Source organism: Equus asinus, chromosome 6 (assembly GCF_041296235.1).
Source record: "Equus asinus isolate D_3611 breed Donkey chromosome 6, EquAss-T2T_v2, whole genome shotgun sequence".
Taxonomy (NCBI): domain Eukaryota; kingdom Metazoa; phylum Chordata; class Mammalia; order Perissodactyla; family Equidae; genus Equus; species Equus asinus.
In genome coordinates this window covers 97,229,155-97,249,776 of record NC_091795.1, presented here as the reverse complement: position 1 = coordinate 97,249,776, position 20,622 = coordinate 97,229,155, and the positions used below count along the sequence as shown (strand labels likewise).

General features: G+C 46.0%; 1 protein-coding gene across 4 annotated transcripts in view; it reads left to right on the top strand.

The window, feature by feature from the left end:
* The window catches only part of RNF144A (ring finger protein 144A), a 169,720-nt gene that overhangs the window by 543 nt on the left and 148,555 nt on the right, over positions 1-20,622 (top strand). Inside the window, exon 1 of one of the 4 annotated variants that reach the window (XM_070512659.1) lies at positions 18,784-18,910. The exons of the other annotated variants lie outside the window; for them this stretch is intronic. The gene's annotated coding sequence lies outside the window, so the exon portion shown is untranslated. Of the gene's footprint in view, positions 1-18,783; positions 18,911-20,622 lie in introns of those variants that run through there. 4 annotated transcript variants of the gene reach the window in all.

The following is a 20,622-nucleotide window of genomic DNA, read 5'->3' as shown; positions in this document are numbered from 1 at the left end:
TGCAGGCCGCGGACGACGAAGTCTCGGGAAGGGCGAACGGCCGGGGCGCGGGGAGGCGGCGGGAAGGTCAGCCTGGCCGGAGTGGGCCGAGTGTCGTGGGTCCTGCGCTTTGCACATCCAGGCGCCGGATGACCGCGGCCGCTGCCTTCCTCGCTGGGAGCCTTCTTCTCCTGAGGGACGTGCGGGGCAGTTCCCTGCGGGGCTCCCCACTCCACCCTCCAGCAGAGGCTCCCCAGGTCCCCTGCACCATCCTGGGCGCCCAGCTCTGTTGGCTTGTGCAAACCTGGAGGCTCAGGGTCACGGGAAGGAAGAGGTTACTTGTACGCTAATGATCACCATAGGCAGGTCTCAGGATGGTCATTCCTAATGTTCTGTCTTTTTCCCAGTAAATTTCTTTTTAAAAAAGCCCATTCAACAAATATCCCGTACTTGCCTTGTGCTGGGTGCAAGGCAGGGTAAGGAAGGAGAGCGAGATGATGCCCCAGGAGAAGATCCCTAGTGTGTCCTGCTGCCCGGGTGGGAGGGGGATCTGGTCCCTTCACTAGAAAGAGACCCCAGTCTTGCTTTGAACAGTTATGGGAAGGAAGCACTTTCCTGGGATTGGGGCCTGGGGATCTAGTAAGGACATGGTCCAGTGAATCTGGCCAGGGGCTGCCCTCAGAGATTAGGCTGCAGATAAGATGTGTTTAGAAGCAAAGGCAGAAAGGAGGGGGTGCAGATGCCTGTGGAGCTGTGGGAGTTCCAAGGAGGGGGAGGCAGGGAGAGGAGGCAGGGCTGCTTCATGAGGGGGAGTATTGAGTCAAAGCTTGAAGGGGGGCAGCTCCAAGGTGGTAGGAAGGGCCCCTGGCCAGAGGGAGCTGCCCAGCAAGAAGGAGGGTGGGAACACAAGGTCTGTGCTGGGAACTTTCCCACGGGCCTGCAGCCCAAATGCTCCTGTGATGTGTTCCCTCCCCCAGTACTGATAATAGGGACCTGGTTTCTTGCAGCTTTCTAGTGCCCTCTTAATTTTTGTTTTTATTATTTTTTAAAGAATGCGAAGGGATTATGACTGGAGAGGTCAGATGGGGACAAATCGTGAAATCTTTGAATTCCAGGCCAACTTTGGTCTTGATCCTGTGGCAGTGGGAGCCATTGATGGTTTCGGAAGAGAGTGAGTGAGCTTAGCCCTCCTTTAGAGCAATTAAGGCCGTATTGAGGGAAGGGGGAGTGTGCAGAGTGTGAGCTTTAGAATCAGAACCCCCACCTGCACTGCCTGTCAGTGGGTTAGGCATGGATCGAAGTCCTCATGAAAAAATGGGATGCAAATAACCTAATTTTACTGGCATGCAAAATTTCCAGATTCAGTACAGTTGAAGTTTGCAAGTTCATGTGTTTCAAGGGGCCCTGATTCTAGTGTCAGCACCCTGGAAAAGGAACTAATGAAGGGCAGATTCAAATGCTGGAGGCAGAGCTTCAGCTGGTGAATGAATGATGTGGGCGCCCACAGGCGATGCACCTATGGGGGTACTGAAAACCGGAAGAGCGCTTTCAAGTTCATACCTTTTATAAACATATCCAGCACCCTCGTTTTGTTGGTGTGTAATCCCTGCATCCAGATCTTCACTAGCCTAAGGTGTTTCTCTTGTGGACTGAATGTGGTTTGGGACTTGGAAGCAACCACACACGTTGTTCAGTTGAAGCTGCTGACGTCCAGCGGGTGAACGTGCCACTCAGCCAGACAGCGGCAGGGCCAGACACTGGGAGCCACGTCGTCTGTTTTTTCCACTGTGGTTCATAGTTTGGCCGTGCCGCTTTCTTTTGTTCAAATTTCTCCTCCTCTTGGGAGCCTTTCTCTCTGGTGGTAGAGATAGGGGGAGACTTGTCCTCGTAGATTGGGAATCACAGAACTATCAGAGATTGCCAGCTCAGCCCTGTCACTGTGACCTTGAGGACACTGTGGCCTCCAAGAGGAAAAGTCAGGGACCCTGGCCACACCGAGAGCTGTTCTCCCAACTGTCTGCTCTTTTTTCTCCTCTGTACCTGAGCTAGGGGCATGGAGATGCCTCGGCTGGCTTGGTGGTTTGGTGGTCTGGAGCCACTCCAGATGGTGTTGAGCCCTCAGACCCTTCAGGGAATCTGGCCAAGGAGGGCTCCCCCAGTTCCTGGGGTGCAGGAGATCAGAGGCAGCCAAGAGGCTGCGAAGAGCATAGAATGTTTCTAAGGCAGATGAAGCCTCTCCTTAGGCACTCTGGGTACCTTCCTACCTTGGAGATCCAAGAACCAGGGTGAAGGTGCCTTTCTTTAAGACTAAAAAGGTCTTTTGAGGTAATCATTTCCAAAAGCAGACTCCTCTGTCTTGTTTCTGCATTACTGACACAAATGAATATCTTTTCTTAATTAGATGAAGAAATTAAGTTGAAGCAACCGTTCCGATACCTGCCTGGGATTAGGGCTGAAGGACAGAGCTTGTGTACAACTTTCTCACTCAGCTGTGTGACCTTGGACAAGTGTCTTAACCTCCCTGGATGCAATGCTATAGAGAAAAATAAGTTCATGGAGAGCATGCTGAAGTGTGTCAACCAATACCTATAGTCTCCTAGAATTTGGCACCAGAGAGAGAGGAAACAGTAGTTAATATTCATTAGCGTTTCCCATCACCAAGTGCTGGTAGGAAGTGCTGTGCATGGCTGTGGATCCAGGTCTCCCACAGCCCCACAGGACAGGTGTTGCTGCTGTCTCCAACTTACAAAGGAGAGAGGTGGAGCAAAGAGCAGCTGTGTCGTCCAAGGCCACGCACATGGTAGAGGTGGAAGCCTGGTGTTCAACCCAGAGTCCTGCAGGAAAGGTACATTCTGTGCCCTTCAGGGGGCTGTGGTCTCAGGGGTGGACGCCACACACTGACAGATTGTTCTAACAGTGGGGTCGGTGTGCCGAGTGCCGTGGGGCGTGGGAGGGGCGCCTCATTTCTGCCCATGTGGGGAGGAGTGCGACCAGAGCTGGTGATGCTGGGCCAGTACTTAAAGGATGAGTCCAAGTTAGCCAGGATAATTGGAGGGTCAAGGTCAGATTCTGGGCCTGGGAACAGCAAGAAACAGCCTGGGTGGGCAGGGAACTTAGAGCCAGCGCAGCAACGCTGAGCCAGCAGCAGGCTCTGCCCCGGGCATGTCGGAGGGTGGGCCGGCTGTCTCTGAAAGTGAGGTTTTCACTGTTTGGTTTTGGAGCCTCTGTCCCTGTGAGTAGTCCCTCAGTCCCCGTCCCACCCCTAAGTCTGCTGGGTAGAGGGGAGAGGGTTCCGGGAGCGCGCGGGAGCCATGGGAAGCAACCACCGTTTTTACAATCGGGGAGCCTGTCTCTGTCTTTGAGTCACCTGAGCTAGGCTGGGGCAGTTCCCCAGCGATAGCAGCAGGCAGCCTGCAGGTGACAACCTTCCAGCTGGAAGGGAGCCCAAGGGAGGGGAGTGGTGTTGCAGGCTCCAGCGACTTCTGCTCCTGCCAGCCCAGCTCCGTGGGCAGGAACCAGGCACAGATCCAGGGGAGCAAAGAGGGGGCTTCGACATGCAGAACGTGGGTATTGATGGTGCTCTCAGTCGGGCTGTTGGTTAAACAGGGTTTGGGTCTGTCGGCAGAATGCCTCTTACATCATGGTTTTCCTGGGACACTTTTTGGCTTCCAAAGGGCGGGTCTTTGTGGCACAGGGCATGTTGGATGTTGGGGGCGGCAGCATTTTAAGGTTATCTACAGGGAGGCGGAGCTGTGCCGATGACCCCGGCAACAAGAAGAGCATCCCTCCCAGACTTCCGGGGACCTCCTGTTCCCCTGCACACAGTGAGGGAGCCTTCCCTCTGCTCTGTCTCTGCACCCAGGACATGTTAACTGGCCAGCGGCGGGGCCGTGTCTGACCCTCCCTGCTCACCCTCAGTCTCTGGCTCGTTTTGCAGGGTCTCCCCTAGTCCAGAATGGCACCACTTGCCCTCCCCTGCCGCCCCCTCCCTGCATCCCCTGCAGGAAGGGCAGCCTGCTGGGCAGAGAGGCTGTCACTCTCCCCCAGCTTGTGGGTGGGAAGGGTCCCCTTCACAGAAATGTGCAGACGTCCTCGTTAGGTGACCTCTTCTTCCTCAAGGGGAAACCTTCTCTTGAGTAGGTGTCCTGAAGCCGGAATCAGAACAGGTGTTGTTGGACTTTCCTGGGATGCTTTGCCATGATCCCAGGGCCGTCCCTCCTCATTCTCTCTGCTGACCTCTTGTCACTTCCCCGCTGAGACCCCTGGCCTGTTAAGTCACGAATGTGCCCCTGGGTTGATTTCCAGATTCTTCACCATTTGGTTCCAGCCTGTCTTTCCAGCGCTGATCTCTCCACAGCCTCAGCCCTTGTGCCCTAGAATGTTCTCTCCCTCCGTCTCCATATGCCAGATTCCTCGTGACCCTTCCAGGCTCAGCAGGCACGTTGCCTTTTTCTTAAAGCTATAGGATCATTAGTGTGGGGACTGTGGGGGGGTGCTCATCTAGCACTGGCGTCTTACAATGAGAAACTGGAGGCGTGTGGAGCAAGAAGAGTAGACTATAGGCCTGCGGCTCAAGCACGCCCCATCCCTTCCAGGCTCCTGCTCTCTCTCTCTCCCGCCTGCAGGTGGAAATGTCCTCTCTCCCAGGTGCTTCCATAGCAACTTTTTTCCAAAACCTATATTTGCGCTTAAAACCCTCTAATCTAATTTTAGTGATTTGTATGACTGTCATATTTCATCTACTACATTATAAGTGCCACATGGGCAGGAACTTACTCACGTTAGCATTCCCTCACTGCCTTATCATGCTCTTTCTAAATGCATTTTGTTAAATGATTGAATACGAGATAATCTGTCCACGGTTTCAGGAGGGAAACTGTGGGCAGATTATCGATGAGGAAATGGGATTTGAGTTTACCTTCTGTACTCCAGCAAGATCTGAGCAAATCCCGAGATATGGGTCTCTCTTTGGGAGGTCAGGCCACAGAGCAGTATACCACAGGACTCTAAGAGGCTGAATGCCCCGTGGGTGGGGATGCTCCTTGGGTCGGAGGATGAAGGCTGGAGCCTCAGCCTGGCGGCGTGGGATGCAGGGAGGAAGGCCTTGACAGTCCTGGGTCCTGTGATTGTGCCGACAGCAGATAGCGCCAGTTCCAGTGGCACAGACGGCGAGACTTGTATGGGCTGGCTGGCGGTGGTCCTGTAGCTGGGGGCACTCTGGAGCAGGGGAGAATGAGGCAGGAGAAGTGGGCGTTGCCCTGCAGTGCTCATAGTCCAGCAAGGGAGCCGTGATGAGGGGACAGTGACGCATAAAGGCCAAAGTGTGCTCATCCAAGTGTGTGTTATGGGAATGCTGGTGGAGTTGATGGAAATGACTGATGGGGACGGGAGTGAATGTGGGTAGCCTTTGCAGAGGATTGGAGAGCAGAGAAGAGGGTGCGCCCTGCTGGGGTGGAAGAGGGCCAAAGATTTGGGACCACGAAGGGTTTGTTCTTGAGAACGTTGGGTTGGGGCTGGTGGTCGGGCCCATGGGCAAGGGAAGGAGGTGGGGCTCCCTCAGCCTTACGAGCTTAGATCTTTCTAATGAAAGATTGGGGTGCTCTAGGTAAAGAGGTGGTCAGAGTTCCTAGAAAGGCTGTTTGCCAGGTAAATGCAATATGGGCCATCGATTCACATGGCTGTTTTTATATGGGTGTTGAAGAGCAGCAACTGCTAAAGATGCTATAAAGTGCGTGCACAATAATTCATGGCATTTGGTGTATTCTGTCTTTGTGGAATCCATGTCTTGAGTGACTTATCTTCTCTTTTGGTCTCTGGTGCAAGTTTGCACTCAGAAGCCTCATGCAGAGTGTATGTTCCAGGATAACTTTGCCTCAGGGAGTGTGAAGGCTTGTGGAGACCCTGTGAGGCGGCCATTTGCTAGGCGATTGAGAACATAAAGAAACAAACAGTACCATAAATTAATTTTTCCCGACTGCCTGGATTGCCACACAGCACTTCTTGGTAGCACATGCACTGGTGCATAGTAGCCCTAGGACAATGGGATAGAAAGAGCTTCCAGAAGACTTTTGGAGCTGGCACCTCCGGACCTGAATTTGTTGGCTGAAACTGTGTGTGTTTCTTCCTCATCCCTTGGCAGGGGCGAGGCAGGCCCAGGCCCTGTGTGGAAAATACAGAGCTCGCTGTCTGCTGAGGCCACAGTTGCTTCTTTCTTCTTTATGTCTCAATGGGGCGTCAGCCACGGGCCTGAAAACTGGTGCAGTCTGGTTGGGAGAGGCCAGCAGAGTGGTGGATGGGGCCGGATGTGTTATAAAAAAGAAGTAAGGAGGTGTTTTTATTCCATCAGCTCCTGGGACCCTAAGGAACGGCCTCTGTGTCAGCATATATTCTCCCCTCCTCCCCATCTGCTGTCTTCACAGCTTGCCTGCTGTCCTCATGCATAGAAGCTATGCTGCAGATTCAGTGATGTGTCCCCCAGGTGCATATGTTGAAACGTAATCCCCTAAGAGATGGTATTAGGAGGTGGGGCCTTTGGGAGCTGACTAGGTCACAAAGATGGAGCCCTCATGAATGAGATTAGTGCCCTTTTTTTAAAATGAAATAAAATCCCAGAAAGCTCTCTTGCGCCTTCTGTCATGTGAGGACACAGTGAAAAGATGGCCATCTGTGAACCAGGAAGCGGGCTCTCACCAGACACTGAATCTGCCAGCACCTTGATCTTGGACTTCCAGCTCCAGACCTGTGAGAAATAAATGTTTGTTGTTTATGAGCCATCCATTCTATGGTATCTTGCTATAATTCTATGAATGGACTAAGACAGGCAAAATGGCTAGTCACCAGTCATACTGGAGTGGGGCCCACTCTATCAATCCCATCTTAACTTGAGCATCTGCAAAGACCCTAACAAGGTCACATTCACAGATACTGGGGGTCACACAATTCAACCCATAACATATATCTGCCAGTGGCAGGTAGTACCTGTTTGTGCATGTTTGTCTGTCACTGTGTGTTTGGCCAGCAATAGAACACTTACTAACAGGGCCTTACACAGATGGGTGTCTGCGTCCCAGAGAGAAGGCAGGGGATGGGGGTGCGTGCCTCACTGGTGCAGCTGCTCGGGGGTGTTTCCAGGAACTCAGGTCCTCTTGTTGCTCTGCATCCTTAGCATGTATCCTTTGCCCTCACACTGCGCTGGGGTCCAGATGGCTCTCCACAGCTGCTGGCTCACATCTGTGTTTAAGGTAGCAGAAGAGGTGGGGGGAGATGCTGTCAACTACATCTGTCCCTTATTATCAGGAAAGAACAAGCTTTTCCTAAAGCACTGCAGCTGCCTCTGTTCGTGTCCTGTTGTCTGGAGCTGGGCTGCATGGCCGCACCCAGGAATGAGAGAAGCTGAGAAGGTGAGAGCCTGCAAGAGCTGGGAGGGGTGTCCTCAAGGGGCCTGGACAAAACAGAGCATGAAGACCCGCCCAGTTTGGTGCATGGCCAGGCTCAGGTTTAGTAAATGGTCTTTCCTTCTCTCACCTGCTCTTGTTGGAAAGGCAGGAATCCCTAGGGAAGAGGTCCAGACCAGTGTGCACGTGGCTTACCTGTTCTCATTGTTGTGCCGAGGTGGTGTCCACACACGCCTGCCTTCCGTGAACATTTGTAACTGTGGCTGCAGTGATGGCCAGGAAGCCACAAACCTGTCTTGTTCATTTCTGTGTCCCTCTGGCCCCTGGCTCAGAGGAGGTGCTGAATAAATCTTTGTCGAACTTCATAGGCATCTTTTTCCTTCAAAGACATTCGAGTCCAGAAATGGCCCCATCCATTCATCCTTTCTCTTGTTCATTTGTCCATTCATTTGGCAAAACCTCCTTGGTGCTGACGGTTCGAAGGTAGATTAAGGAATATACAGGGAGGGTGAGGACACGGAGAGAGGGAAGGAAGAGGGGTGGTGAGGCATTTCTACAACAAAACAGGGTGTGGCATTCTGTAATCAACAGGACAGGTATTAATCTCTTAAACTTTTGGAATTTTATAAATTCCACTTCCACTCTAGTAAAAACAACCAGCTGGGACACATCGGAATCTCTTTTCATCCAGCAGTGCAGCTTACTCTCCAATTCTCCTACTTGTGAAATAGTTCAGAATTTAAAGTACATGGTTTTTAATATGCTGAGTAAATATTTGCTGAGCCCCCACCCTGAGCCAGGCACCGGGCTGTGGAATGTGCGGACGTGAAGACCTCTCAGAAGGTAATGTTTCCAGCCTGTCCTGAAGTGAATGTGCTGTTCCTGCGGCACAGCGGCCAAGGGGACGGTTCTTATCTGTTAATACTTTAATCGCTCCTGGGATTCTTTCCCCTTTGGCCAGCAGCCCTGCTTCCTTGACAGTGACCTTGTTTCTCTCAGTCCCTGGCCACGTGCAGCGGGTCCAGCCTTTTCTCCTGGAGGACCAGATCGACTGCCCGCGGAGGCCACTAATTGGAGGCCTTGGGCTGTGTCCTGCTGGCTTGGCAGATAAGGCCTCTCTCTCAAGGACTGTGTTTATCTGGGGAGGGTAGGACCTCTTTCTGGTCCAGTGGGAGCAAACCAAACGCAGACAGGCAGAGGGGAGTGTGGATGGAGAGTGGGGCTGGCCAGGTGGTGGTCACTGCCTCCGTGTGAATCCTGAGCCCTTAAACTGTGGCCAGTGCCATGTGAGCTGTGCCATGAGTGTGGAAAGTACCTAGCTTCCAAGATCTAGGGTGAAAAACAGAATGTAAAATATCTCAGTCGTAACTTTTGTATTGATTACATGTTGAAATGATTTTAGTTTGTATTGAATTAAATAACCTGTATTATGAAAATTAATTTCCCTTGCTTATTTTTACTTTTTAACATGGATACCAGAAAATTTAGAATTACATATGCAGCTCATATTATATTTCCTCGTACTGGTGATCTGGAGGGTCTTGGAGAAGGGGGTCTCTTTCGAGGTCAACAGGCCTTTTGACCAGCTCTGTCCCCTTCTAGAGAGCTCGCGGTCCTGGGACGTGGCTAACCTGTACCTAAGGGCCGCACAGTAGCGTGTCTGGTGTTGATGTGTGCCGTGTTTTGACTGTCACTCGACAGTTCTCATTTCGTGTCTTGAGTTCGCTCATAGATGCTCGAGATTCCTGCCTGACTTGGTCCATTTGGGCACCTTCTCTGCAGCCTCTATCATTCACAGTCAACTGTTCCACTGACTCAACTCACTTCAGTATCAATTCAGATGCCAAAGTCCTTGGACGTATTTTTAGTGTATAATATGAGGGGCTGGGGTAGATGAACCTAACCCTTTTCCTTATGGAACTCCTTGATCGCTCATTTGAAGTCTACCTTGACTTTCCCCTTTGCCTCCGGTGAACTGCCGCAGGTCGTTCTGACTTTCCCTCCCAGTCCGCCTGTCTCTCTCTCAGCTTCCACTGTCTTTGTCCTTGAACGTTGGCATTGTCCCTGCCCACCTTCAACGATCAAGTCAAAAGCACCCACTGAATCTTCCCCATATTGGGTGCCCAGTGAAGACTGGTTGAGAGACACTTCTTGCATACATCTCTCTTTGTGAATTCTACCACCTGCACCTGGCCTGTGTCAACATGTGTGGACTTAGTCTTGGAAGTCACTAAACGTCTTGCCCTAGGCCCTTCACCCAAGTGCTCTTCTGTGGCTGACCTCCTCCATGGTGCTCTCCTCGTTTCTGGCCTCTGAGCTTTCTTCATTTGCATCCCTGCTTTCATAGCTACCCAGTATTTTCTTCTGCATCTTGGACTTGTGACTTTTGCAGGCCCGTTCCATTCTCTGGCCTGTTCCGCCTGGCTGGCTGCATTTCCTGCTGTCACCTGACACGCCCTCGTGGTCCAGGGCATCCCAGCCTCCCGGCTTTCCCTGACGAGGCACCGAGCCTTCTCTGACAGTTGTACCCGCTTATCCTGTGGCTCGTCTACCTGCCACTTCCCAAGAGCTCTGCGTGGCCCTTTCAGGCCTCATCGTGTCCCTGCACTGTTCTGGCATTTTGTGGATGACGTGGACTTGAGTCAACATCCTTTTACTCCCTGGACATGGCAGGCATGGTGTCTAGGGCCCACAAGCCTTGCAAAATTGAATGATTTTAAATTGTGTAAACAACTATTAGCTCCAAAGTATTTAAAAAAACCCAGGATTGATGTCAACACATGTCATATCAAGTTAACAAAATATAACAGTCATTTAGTCAACTTAAACTCAAGGCACAGTTGCATAGAAATTATATTTAACCTGAAATGAGGATGCTTCGTAGTGGTTGGCATGAAGCGTGGGAGGTGAGGCCCCTGGAAGTAAGACATTCCTGAATTAAGTGCTGCCCTTCACACATTTGTCTTCTTTCTGACGCTCCTTGACAGCAGAGGTGAGACTCAGATTGGGCATTTACTGGTCACACCTTCCTGGGGTGAATGGATGGCAGCTGGGGCTCCGGGAGAAAGGGGACATGTCTTACTCATTTTTGAATTCCCAGCACAGGACCTGGTACATTCAGCTGCACTGTGCTAAGCTTTTAACTGAACTCAGTACATTTTTTAAGAAATAAACAACATTAAGATCCTGCCTAAAGGTTTATGTTTTCTTTTTTTCTGAAACATCACCATATGGTGGTTTTTAAAACCACTGACGTCTATAAACTGACCCCAAATGGCAAAAACCCTTAGCTGAACTGCTAATAAAAATAATCATCGAGAAGCTACAAACCTAGTTTGCGTGATTTTAGCTTAAATTATATTTGGATCTTTCTTTGTATAGAGTCTATATACATTATATACACCATACTCTTTGTCTAGAAATCAGTCTAGTTACAATACAACTGCCATTATGTGATAATAAATAACTTACATGGTAAGAGAAAGATTTTCTTGGGGGATATGGTCTTATTATTTAAAATTTCTTTCTAAGAGAAATTAGCTAAAAGGAACATTTGCTAGTCTGCTGAAGTGGGCTGCTGCAGAGCTGGAAGCATTTAAATATAAATCATGTTGCCTCAGCAGGAGGAAGGAATTTCTAGGCCTAAACTGGGGGAAGGGATGGCTGAAGGATAAATGCATGATTTTTATTTGCAACTGTGTGATTACTTCAGATAGTTGCACTTCGGGGAACCTAGCCCAAGGAAATGATGCTAAATGTGGAGAAAAATAAGTGCTTTATGCACAAATGCTTCTCTTCTTCTTCTTTTTTTTTTAAATAGAATAGCCCCAAATGGAAAACATCTAAATATGGTTAAGTAAATATCCTGCTCTAATTACATAAGATTTTTGAGATTGTGGACATGGGAAAATATAATATATCATTAAGTGCAAACAATTGTGAGACCAAATTGTGTGTACAATATGTCTACAAACGTGGAAAATATGCTGAGGAAAGGGATCGTAACTCATAAGGATTGTGACTTTTTTTTTTCTGTTTTTGATTTTTTTATTGTGGTTATATTTTCATTTTATACTGAAATAAATGATCTTATTTAAAATTTTGTTGAATTGTAAATTCTCCCCACCAACACACACAAATTTTGCTATTTCATACACAACAAATGTATATTTCAACAAACGAATTGGCCTTGCGTCTCAAGCGGACATTCTGCTGTGGTGGGCTTTATATTAATAACAGAAGGAGGAGAATGCCCTTCTGTTGTTGATAAACAAAACAAAGCAAGACAAACACCAACATTTTTCCTGAAGGGGGGTTTTTCAGGCTTACTTTTGTATCATGCTCCTGCAGATCTGGGCAATGACAGTTAATGTCAGAACCGTGACAGTGTGGCCCCGCCCAGTCCGAGTGCTCTGTAGCCCAGCGGTTGTGGTCACTCCTGAGCTGAATTCAGAGCCCGCAAGGGCTTGGAATCCTGCTCCAGACTTTGGATCCCATTTGAGACTTCTGCAAAGACTTTAACCTCTCTGTAAATGTTCCCATTTTCTTCATTGAAAAAGTGAAAATGGCCCTAGGGTGACTTCTTCTTCCGGGCTCCTCTGAGGAGTAAATAAATCACGAATAGGAAAATTTAAAGGAGAAACAGTTAAGCCCCATCCAAAAGGCAGAATCACAAACAACCCCTTGGAGTTCCGTGGGGTGGCCAGCGGCCAGGTGAGATGGGAGGAAGTGGTGAGGGCTGTGGGAACTTGGACGACACTGCCCAGCACACTCAGAGGCCATCTTGCAAACACTTCCTGGTTGAATAAAATACTGCCCTTCTGGTCCACAAAAATGGAAAGTCTTAGACCCCTCAAGGCTGTTGATGTTTTCTCTAGCTTTTCAGCTAAGATAGGACAGCCTAAATGAAATAATGCAATAATGCCTTCTTTCCTCCTTTCCCTATTTTTCTCTTTTGTTTGTTGTTTTGCTCTAAATTTTCAGAGAAAATGAGAGCAAACCATGGCATTGTTGCTAGATACAGCAGATACAGGGCTTGGGCTGAGGTTAGCCATGTGCTCTTTTCTTTTCTTTTCTTTTCTTTTCTTTGTCTTTGCTGAGGAAGATTTGCCCTGAGCTAACACCTGCTGCCAGTCTTCCTCTTTTTGTATGTGGGCTGCCACCACAGCATGGTCAGTAACAGATGAGTGGTATAGGACTGCTCCCGGGAACCGAACCCAGGCCATAGAAATGGAGCATGCCAAACTTACCACTAGGCCATTGGGGCTGGCCCAGCCCTGCACCCCTGTCTTACTGAAGGCCCACACCCCTTATGTTTCATGTACCCATCTTAACTTTCACAATTTTAGCCTGACTATACGTTTCTCAATTTTATTGATCTTTCAGAGAACCAGCTCTTGATTTTGTTGTTTTTCTCTATTGTTTTCCTACTTATGATTTCATTGATTCCTGCTCTAGTTTTTATTATGGCTTTTCTTTTGCTTGCTTTGGGCTTAAATTGCTCTTCTTACTCTTGTTTCATAAAGAGGATCTTAGAGGATTGATTTTAGATCCATCTTTCTTCTTTTCTAATGTGTGCATTTAATGTTATAAGTTTCCCTGTAAGCACTGCTTTTGCTCCATTCTGCTCATTTTGATAAGTTGTATTTTCAATTGTATTCAGCTCACAATATTCTTTAGTTTCTCTCGAGGCTTCTTCTTTGGCCTGTGTGTTATTTGGAAGTGTGCTGTTTAACCTCCCGATATTTGGGCATTTTCCGTCTATCTTTCTCTTAAACCGTTCTTCCAGTTTAATGCCGCTGTGATGTGAAAGCATACTGTGTGTGATTTGTGTTCATTTTTTATTTGTTAAGGTGTGTTTTCTGGCCTGGCATGGTCCATGTGAGCTAGAGGAATGCGTATTCTACTGTTGTTGCATGGAATATTCTTTGTGGCACAGATAGCAAGTTGATGCTTAGTGCCGTTCAGGTCAGCTGTGTCCTCACTGATTTTCTACCTGCGGAATCTGCCAGACACTGAAGGCAGTGGGGACACCTCCAACTGTAATAGTGGATTTCTCTCTGTCTCCTTGCAGGTCTGTCTCTTTTTGCTTCGTGTACTTTGATGCTCTGTTGTTAGGTTCATACACGTTTAGTATTGTTATATCTTCTTGGAGAACTGGGCTTTTATCATTTATGTAATGTTCTTCTTTATCCCTGACGATTTTCCTTGTTCTAAAATTAACATAGCTTCTCCAGCTTTCTTTCGATTAGCATATTAGCATGGTATATCTGTTTCCATCCCTTTCCTTTTTTTTTTGTTTTTTCTCTTTGTTTTGGTAAGAGAGATTGGCTCTGAGCTAACATCTGTTGCCAATTTTCCTCTTTATGCTTGAGGAAGATTGTTGCTGAGATAGCATCTGTGCCAGCCTTCCTCTATTTTTTGCATGTGGGGTGCCACCACAGCATGGCCCAATGAGCGGTGTGTAGGCCTACGCCCAGCATGTGAACCTGTGAACCCCAGGCCACTGAATCGGAGCATGTGAACCCAACCACTATGCCACCGGGCTGGACCCAGCCATCCCTTTACTTTTAACCTGACTCGTTTTATTTAAAGTGGGTTTCTTTAGACAGCATGTAGCTGAGTCTTGCTTTTTTATCCACTCTGAAAATCTCTGTCTTTTAACTGGTATATTTAGACTATTCACATTTAAAATGATTATTGATATAGTTGGATTAATATCTACTGTGTTTGTAATTGTCTTCTATTCGTTGCAGCTGGTCTTTGGATTTTTTTTTAAAGATTAAGCCTTATTATTTTTTATTTCTTTAAGGATTGGCACCTGAGCTCACATCTGTTGGCAATCTTCTTTTTTTTTCTTTTTTCTCTTCTTCTCCCCAAAGACCCCCAGTACATAGTTGTATATTCTAGTTGTAGGTCCTTTTGGGTGTGCTATGTGGGACGCCGCCTCAGCATGGCCTGATGAGCGGTGCCAGGTCCATGCCCAGGATCCAAACCGTTGAAACCCTGGGTTGCTGAAACGGAGTGTGGGAACTTAACCACTTGGCCACAGGGCTGGCCCCCGGATTTTTTTTCTCCCTCTTTTGCTGACTTCTCTGGTTCTGAGTATTTTATATAATTTCATTTTATCTCTACTAGCATATCTATTATACTTTTTTTAAACATTTTTAGTAGTTGCCCGAGAGTTTTCAATATATATATTTTTAACTAAACTAAGTCCACTTTCAAATAATATGCTATACTGCTTAATATGTAGTAATGGTATCTTCTAACACAGTATTCCTGATTCTTCTCTCCCTTCCCTTTTGACACTGCTGTCATCATTTCCCTCATCCATATGCTGTAATCACCCAATGCGTTGCTATTATTACTGCTTTACACAGTTTTCTTTTAGATCAATTAAGAATAAGAAGAATAAAATTTTTATTTTACCTTCATTTATTCTTTCTCTCTCTCCTTGTGTTTGTGTTGATCTTGGTTTCTGACTTACCCATTTCCCTTCTCTCTGAAGAACTTTTAACATTTCTTGCAAGGAGGAGCAGCTGGTGACAAATTCCCTCCATATTTGCTTATCTGAGAAAGTGTTGGGGCTGGCCTGGTGGCACAGTGGTTAAGTGCGCGCCTTCCGCTTCAGCGGCCTGGGGTTTGCCAGTTCGGATCCCAGGTACGGACATGGCACCACTTGGCACGCCATGCTGTGGTAGGCGTCCCACATATCAAGTAGAGGAAGATGGGCATGGATGTTAGCTCAGGGCCATTCTTCCTCAGCAAAAAGAGGAGGATTGGCAGCAGTTAGCTCAGGGCTGATCTTCCTCAAAAAAAAAAAAAGAAAGTGTTTATTTTCCCTTTAGTTTTGAAGGATAGTTTTGCTGGAAATAGACATTTAGGTTGCTGTTATTTTTCTTTCAGCACTAGACATATTTCACTCCACTCTCTTCTTGCTTATATGGTTTCTGGAGAGCAGTCAGATCTAATTCTTGTTCTTTTTCCTCCATAGCTCCACTGTTTTCTTCCCCCTCTCTGACTTCTTTCAATATTTTCACTTAGCCTTTGACTTTTGTCATTGACTATGATGTGCCTAGGAGTACATTTTTTGTTATTTTTCCTGCTTGATAGGCTCTGAGCTTCCCGAATCTGGATTTAGTGTCTGTCATTGATTTTGGAAAATTCTGGCCATTCTTGCTTCAAATATTTTTCTGCTCTGTTCTCTCTTTCTTCTCCTTCTGGTATTCCAATTATGTGTATGTTACACATTTTGAAATTATCTTACAGTTCTTGGATGTTCTGTCCTGTTTTTTTGTAATTCCTTTTTTTTCTGTTTGTATTTTAGTTTGGAAGGTTTCTGCTGACCTTTCTTCAGGCTCACAGATTTTGCTCTTGGCCGCGCTCGGTCTGTTGATGAGGCTGACAAAGGCATTCTTCATTCTTTACAGTGTTTTTCTGCTAGTGTTTCCTTTAATTCTTTCTTTACAATTCCGTCTCTCTGCTTTTGTAACCCATCTGCTCTTGCATTTTGTCTAGTGTTTCCATTGGAGCCCTTGATGTATTAGTCATAGTCATTTAAATTCTGTCTGATAATTCTGCTATCTGTGTCACATCTGGATCTGGTGTTAACGCTTGCTCTGTCTCTTCAGACTGTTTTTCCTTGCCTGTTGGTGTGCTTTGTGGGTTTGTTCTTGTTGATAGCTGGGCAGGATGTTTTTGGTAGTAGGAGCTAAGGTGAAAGTCCTTCAGCGTGAGGTTTTATGTTAATCTGGGTGGAACTGAGCTGTGTTTAATGTGTGCTGAAGCTGTAGATACCAGAGGCTTCCGATTCCTCTTTTTTTGTCTCCCCTGTTGTCTTTTGGGTTTCCTAAGAGCTCCTCATTGGGTAGTGTCTGTTTCTTGCAGATCTTTCAGTTGTAATTCATTGTTGTCACACTGGGACTCTGTTAATGAGGCTGTAAGTTGAGGGGCAGGGGAGCATTCTGTACTCTCAAGACTCACCCTGTCCTTTCTCTTTTTTTAAGTGATCTTATTGGGATTATAATGGCTTATAACATTGTGTAATTTCGGGTGTACATTATTGTTTATCACTTCCTGAATACACTTCATTGTGCTCGGCCCCAGTAGTCGCACATATGTATGGTGATGGATAAAAATTAGACTAAACCTGCCTTTTAGAGGCCTGTGCATCTGGGCTGTGTCCTTTAAAAGTGTTTCTGAGCTATTTTACCTGCCCTTAGGTGAGACTGGGAAGCTGGAGGGGCTAGAGTTGGGATGTGGTCCTTCCTCACATGTGGAGAGGCCTGCGGAGTGGGCCTTTGTTATATAGAAGGTTCTGGGCATGTTTCAGTTGGCTACTCTTCCCCTGGCCAGAGCAGGGAATGGATTTTCATGGCTCTTCACCGTGAGAACCTGATAGGGTTCCTGGAGGTCAAACCCACAAAAGTGTGGGGTTCCCCAAGACTGTGGCCCCTAGGAATTTCTTTCTCTCTCTGAAGCTAGTTCATACTCAGCCTTCAACAGTTCATGAAATTACCATGTAAATGTTCCCATCAGTTATGGCCTCAGCGGTTTCTCCTCTGGGTGAGCAGATCTGCACTGTGATTCTCTGACCTCACATCCAGATTTCAGGGACTTGGTTTGCCCTGTGACCTCAGTTTTCTGATGGTTCCAAGAAGTGGCTGATGGTCGATTTGTCCAGCTTTTTCTTGTGAGGATGTGATTGACAGCTTCCTGGCTCTTTACGTGTCAGAGCTGAAACCTCGTCTCCACCCTCCCAGTTTCATACCCGGGTGTGTGTTCTGCCTCGCTCTTGTCTGTTCAGTTATAAGCCCTGTGAGGCCATTGGCCATGGCAGTGGAGAGGTCACCGATGGGGACACAGCTCTCAGAGCTGCCATGTGAAGCTGGGCAATTGTGTGGGTATGGGTCTTGTCTTTCCAACCTATAAGAAACATAACGAACTCTGTTCCTTTCCAGCTTGGAATCTAACATTCTTTTTCTTCTAAATTACACATGATACTTTGCAAGATATTCTGCATAGGTTGAGAGTTCAGAATTTTCAGTTGACTGGTAACTTTTTGCCCCATTAAGCAGAAAATAAATATCTGCATAATCTTTGCATGGATTGTCTCATCTTTCTGTTATCTACGGGACATGACATAATGACAGATGTTAAGCATTCAAAAAGTTTTGAAGAAAATGCAATGAATGACTTGGATGGAATTTTTCCAGAAAATATTCTGTATAAACTTTAATGTTTAAAAATGAAGTACAAGAGAACTCAGACACAAAAGGTCACATGCTGTATGATTCCACTGATATGAAATGTCCGGAATAGGTAAAAGCATAGACACAGAAAGCAGACTGCTGTTTCCCAAAGCCTCAGTGGAGGGGGAGTGGAGAGGAACGCTCACAGGGTACTGAGCTCTATTTTGGGGTGATGGACATGTTTTGGAAATGGATAGAGGTGCTGATTCCACAACACTGTGAATGCACTAAATGCTACTGAATTGTTAAATTTAAAATGGTTGATTTTATGTTATGTGAATTTCACCTCAATAAAAAATACATACTGTGCATTGAAAAATGCAGATATCTAACAGTAAAAGCTTGTACGGTACAGACCAGTACCTCCTCCTGCCCCAGGTCTTTAGTCTTCCAAAACGCAGGCTTCTTCTACCAGTTTCTTACGTATACTTTCATGCCAGCCCCCCTTGCGTCCCTTTATAAATGGAAAATACTGCATTTGCTTTTTTCCTACTAAATTTTGAGGTTTTTCCTGATCGGCACATAAAAATCTACCTTCTTCCTTTTCAACACTACCTAGTCAAAGGTACTGTTTTCTAAGTTGTTTCAAGTTGGTGTGTGTTTGATCTCACCTTTCTGAATAAACTGTTTTTTCCTGTGGTAAGCCTCTACTAGAACAAGCTTCTTATTTTGTGCCTAATTCGGCGTCCATTCGGGTGAATCAGTCAGTGCTTTGTGAGCAGGTTTGAGCCTAAGAATCAGCTTCAATTTTGTGAGTCATTTCTTAGAATCAGAAATGATGGTGGAATTAGCCAAATGCCTTTTATAACAAGAGAATTAAAAAAGAACTCATTTAATTAATTGATAGTCAATGAGCCAATGAATTTGTTCGATAGCTATAATTTGACAAATATCTCCATCAGTGAAGACTGTATTTTATTTTCCCCTGGAGAAGACAAGTGTGAAATAACTAACTGCAGGACAGCTCTGAAGGGATGGCTGTGGGGTTCTCTGTCCCGCAGTGGGCAAGACCGTTGGTATACAATGCTGTAAACAGAGATGGCTTTATTGAAGCCGGACAAGAACTCTATTCATGTTAAAGTCAAGCAAATCGCACGTGGGAAAACCTCCAGTTATCGTGGCTGCATAAGCTGAAATGCATAGAGCTATATTGATTTTTGAAATGGTAACTTGCACGTTCAGCAGCACTAAGAGACAGCTCTCCACTTGGAAATTGAAAGATTGGGGAGAAGCATGGGGATTGCCTTGGATTCCTTTCCTGTATGTGTGTGCAAGGAATTGTAGGTAAGTGGGAGGCTCTCTCTTCGTGAGCAGTAGTCTGTGCTGAGAACTAGCTGGCATCGGGTCTAAAAGTCTATTCATTCTGGGGAGGAGAGAGACAGAGAGAGAGAGAGACAGGAAGGAGAAGGAAGAGCTCCCACTGACTAATTCCCATGGTGATGTCAGAGCAGGCCCCGCTCTAAGGGTTTGCTTCAGGCAGCTGGGGATGCAAAGCAATGGGGGCTTGTTGTGGAATTTTACTTCAAAGTTTGCAATATATTGTATTTATGTGATCTTTTGTGAGGCCAAAGAAAAATAATTATTTTCTCTCAATGTGTGTTATCTCATGGATAATATACTACATAAAAAATCTTAACTCTAGGGGCCAGCCTGGTAGCATACTGGTTAAGTTAACATGCTGTACCGAAGGCCTGGGCTTCGCAGGTTCAGATCCCAGGTGCAGACCAGCACATTGCTCATCAAGGCATGCTGTGGCAGCATCCTACACAGAAAATAGAGGAAGATTGGCAGAGATATTAGCTCAGGGCCAATCTTTCTCACACACACACAAAACAACTCTAGCTCTAAAAATTTAGAGTTATAAATGCACAGAGTACAAAAAAAAGTTCAATAAGGAATAAAATGAAGAATAAGCTTTCCTTTAGTCTAAAGTGATTATCAATAGGTGTTTTTCTCTTTTTACATTCCTCTAGAAAAAAAAAATTATGTGTTGAGTGTATAACTTTAATTTATGTTCATGAATTGGATTGTTATATAAATTGTTTTGTACTATGCCTTTCTATTTGCTGTTAATGTCTTAGACATCTCTTCATACCAACACCTGCAGGTCCAGCGTGTTCCTCACTTGTGTGAATGGCACCATATTATTTATTAAACTTGTCCCTCTTGATGGGCATTTAAGTAGCTTCTCAGTGTTTGTTCTTACAAAGAAGGTTGTCAAGGGTATGTTTTTACATACATATGAAACATTTTTGCCAGTATATCTATAGGGTAAATACTCAGGGTGGTGTATGTGGGTCAAAGATATGTACATTTTATATTTTGATCTATTTCCATGTCATTTTCCAAAATGGCATCCATTATTATACTCCTAAAAAGTAAATGAATGCTCCTTTTTCACCACACTCACCAGGAATGAGGTTTTATTCAGCAATCTTGAGTTTTTAATCATGCTGCTCTGGTAGGTGAAATATGGTATTGTTTGACTCTATTTCTTTAATTATGAGTGAGATCCAGCATCTTTTCAAATGTTTATCAGTATTTCTCTTTCTCTGAGCAATCTGTTCATGTCCTGTGCCCATTTTTCTACTGCAATGTTTTCTACTGTTTTTTTCCTTTGTCTATTTGGGATATTAATTCTTTATTACATAAAATGAGAGTCATTGTTCCCACATTTTTCGCTTATTTCTTACTTGGCTTATGGTATTTTTTTCCATATAGAAATCTAGTTTTTATATAGTTAAATCTTTATGACTTCTTTAGTTTTAGGGTCTGCTTTGAATAGGGCTTACTCCCTCCTGGGTAATACATGATTTACTTGTGTTTTTTCTAGTAAAGTTGTAGTTTTGCTGTTAGGCATCGTTAGGGAAGAAGCCTGATTTTTTCCCACATGTGTAGCCTTTGTCCCAACGCTGGCTAGTGAAGGAGCCGTGTGTCTTCAGTTGTTTGGAGACACCGTCTTGGAGAAGTATTTTAAAGTGTCTACACAGCGGACA